Genomic DNA, 3,859 nt, shown 5'->3' on the forward strand with positions numbered 1-3,859 from the left:
GTGGGGCCGGGGAGGTGTTGGCTAAACCCCGTGTGGCTAGGTTAATAGGCTCCAGCTGGCGCCGGGCAGGGAGAGGACGAAGAGGCGAGCTTCGGGTAGCCACGATCAAGGGGAGCAAGTCAGCCAGGAAGGAAGTAGTGAGGAAGGAAATCCTCCGGGCAGGCCTAATCAGCTGTGAGGGCCTGGGCTCCCCAGGGTCATACAGCTCACAACAGTGCGAAGGAACGAGTGAATGAATCCCTTATGAGACAGTCTGTTAGTAGAGCTCCAAACATTTAGTTTGCAAAGGTTCCAGCAATGTGAACACCTCAATTAGAAGAGCAGTCTTTTTTATAGAATGTATTAGTATGCCTTTGTAATACATACCATCCATCACGGAGCACATACACATATTGCATCTTGAGGCTTTTTTTAAAAATAGTAATAAAGTAGGCCTTCATCACTGGTTAGACAGCCCCTTTATGTTTCAGTTTATGAATAGACATATTGTTTTCCTCTTACTGCCTCATACCTGACAAGAGTCTGTCCTCTAACATGTATTTCTTCACCAATACCCCAATTGAGAAGGAGAATCAAGTTTGCCCAGCTTTTAAAGTTGTGATGGCAAACCTTTTAGAGACCCAGTGCCCAAACTGCAACCCAAAACCCACATATATTGCAAAGTGCCAACATTGCAATTAAACCTAAATACTGAGATTTTAGCTTAGGAAAAAACAGCTCATGCGTTAACATCTTTTGTCTTGAAAACAACACACGTGCCATAGTTCATCACCGCTGTGTTAAAGCATTGAAATCAAGATCATCTCCAACCACCTAATTCTTTTAAAAAAACAGCACAGGAAGGGGGCTGTACATGTATCACTTCAGTGCACCATTATTATAAAAGTAGATGCTCTATTCATCCCTATTTATACATGAGGAAAGCGAAACACAGAAAGGTAATGTGATTTGGCCAACTGGCAAACGATCAAGTCAAAATTTGCCTTCAGGCCTCTGACTCTAGAGTGCATGCTGTTAACTACAGGGCATGCTGACCTCCCATTACCCTGGCCCAAGGAGAGCTCTGCTCTGCCCAGCTCGCACCCTGCTCTGCTTGGCTTGTGATTACCATGTGGCAGTGGAATGAGACAGCTTGCCTTTCATGGTGCGGGACACTTTAAATAAACTCTTATAAAAAGTTGACCAATTTAAAAGTCCATACTTGTCTTTTAGTTATCTTGGGAACTGATTACTCTTATACCTTATGTTTTCAAATATTTCAGAGGTTCATGCCACTTCAGATACAAACTTTGGGTCTGGGGTTTAATTGCATTTTTTTTTCTAATCTAATTAGTCTATTGCAATTTCATGGGTGCTAGCAGAAATCCCAAAACTCCTAAGTCAGAAACAAAAGACTGTTACAACATAACAAGCCACCTGAGCTTCATGTGTACATCAATTCATCTTGCTCCCAAATGCCACAGGGGTGACGGGAAGGACCCAATAAACACCTGCCCTCACTATGGATTGCATTAGAGGACAGAAACACTTAGCTTGGAGATGCCACTGGTTTTACAGTAAGCAGAAACAAGATTGCTCTTTGTCTCAGATTACCTCAACCTTGAAGACAGTTTAGTGCAAATCAATTCTGAGAAATAACCCAGATAAAAGAATCACTCAGCATATCCAGCAAGACATATGAGAATATGAGAGACTCTGGAGGAGTGTTTTCTAAAACAAATGTTTGGTTTATGCACTTGTGAATTTTCTTCTGTTTTTTGGAATTTTATTATCTCATTTAAACTCAGAATGATATAAAATATGGGTCCTCTTGCCCTTTTACTTGTTTACAGCAAAAGATTGTGAGGAAAACACAGCTTTGGAGCCAGAGGACCTCTTGGAATTCTAGCTTTTCCATTTACTTGGCCAAGTCATTTAACACTCTCTTCTAGAGCCTCAGTTTCCTCATATGCATAATAGTAATATCTACCTTACATGATGCTGTGAAGATCAAATGAAAACGAAACGGAGGGGAAAACTAAACCTACCAAAACGTCCATCTGATGAATAAACAAATGACCACACAATGGACATATCAGTACAAAGGAATGAACTGCCAATACAAGGAGCATCATGGGTATATCCGACATGCATTATGCTAATTGGCGAAGCCAGACTCAAAAGGCTATTACACCATATGATTCAATTTATAGAATGTTCTGCAATGGACAAAACTATAAGGACAGAAAATAGATTAGTGGTTGCCAGTGAGGAGCTGACTACCAAGAAGCAGTGGGAAATTTTTGAAGTGATTAAACTGCTCTATGTCTTGATTGAACTAAGATTGCAAAAAACTCCACTAAAAAAGAGTGAATTTTACTCTGCATAGATCATGACTCTAGTTGGTTTTATTTATTTCTTTATTTAAATGAAGGCCCAGCAGTGCGGCCCTGGTGACAGGAGAGAGTCCGAGCCTTTCCAGGGAACCCAGGCTGAGTCGGCTATGAGCATCCCAGTCATACCCCAGGATCTACAGCTGCCTTGAGTCAGAGAGCCCAGTCTTCAAAGAGCAAAGAAGACAAAAATTTAAGGAACATCTGTTAAAACCAAAATCACTTTTGACATACAAACAGGAAAATCAGATATCCAGTAATAGCGTGATGACATCTGAAGACCAGGTCCACGAAGGGACAAAATTTCTGAAACTTAAAACAAAAATGAGCTCGTCTGAGTGAGCAGAGAGCCAGAAAAGAAGAGTGCTGAGAAGGCCTCCTAACTCCGTCCTTAGCCACCCTGAGCCCAAGAGACAAAATGAAAATCCAGTTAGGACCTTTTGGACTACCATGGCAGAAGGGGATGAGCAAACATTATTTACTGACAAAGTCAACAAGGCATTTTCTGAATGCCTGAACCTGATTAATAAGGGATGCCCAAAAGAAGAAATAATGACCACATTGAATGACCTGATTAAAATATTCCAGATGCTAAAACACTTGTTAAATATTGGATATGTCTTATACATATTAAATCAATTACAAATCCTATTGAAAATATTATCTCAATTTATGAGAAGGCTGTTCTGGCAGGAGCTCAGCCTATTGAAAAGGTGAGACAGACAACTGTAGATATTATAATAATGAAGAATCGAGAAAAAAGTAATTATGGAGAAAACGTTGCAGATGCTGATAGAACCAAGGAAAAAATCCAAAAACATCAACATTGAGGACACAGGTGCTAATTTAGAGCCGAGAAAACCAGCAGTGGAAAATAAATGTAATAGAAATTTGGTATTTCAAGACTGTAAAACACAGCAAGATGACAAAACAAAAGATCCAGCTGACCATTTAAAAACCCCTGACATGGAAAATAGATCAAGTTGCTTAATTAAATATATCTACTACACCGTACTTGCAAAGTACAAAAAAGAAGATGCAACTAGATGAAGCAAATTCTGCATTTAAAGAGCTAAAGTTTCTAACACCATGAGATGTTCTCGATGTCTTCAAGAGAAGACTTCTAAATTCCAGATATACTAAAAGACCATTATCCTTGTGTGTCTTCACTGGAACAGTTATTAGAGTTAGGAGGTGAAATGGATGCTTTTGTATGCTACCTCGATATGGCACTGTGCCTTATATTCTCCAAGCCTGATATTGTAGAGGAAAATAAAATTCCAGAAAGGAGTGAGGGATTTTATTATTCCTAGGGTGTTTTGTTTGTGTGGCTTCATAGTTCCCTTGAACCTGGAGTTGGCCAAGTACCTAGGTATTCATGGAAGTAAAATCTGTATTGACATTCATATCACAGGAGCTGTTCTGGTCATCTGTGTATGGAAAATGAATCCTATTAAATCAATGTCAACAGATTGAGTTTTCCTTTT

Source organism: Fukomys damarensis, unplaced genomic scaffold (assembly GCF_012274545.1).
Source record: "Fukomys damarensis isolate Sample0158 unplaced genomic scaffold, DMR_v1.0_HiC HiC_scaffold_1, whole genome shotgun sequence".
In the NCBI taxonomy this organism is placed as follows: Eukaryota; Metazoa; Chordata; class Mammalia; order Rodentia; family Bathyergidae; genus Fukomys; species Fukomys damarensis.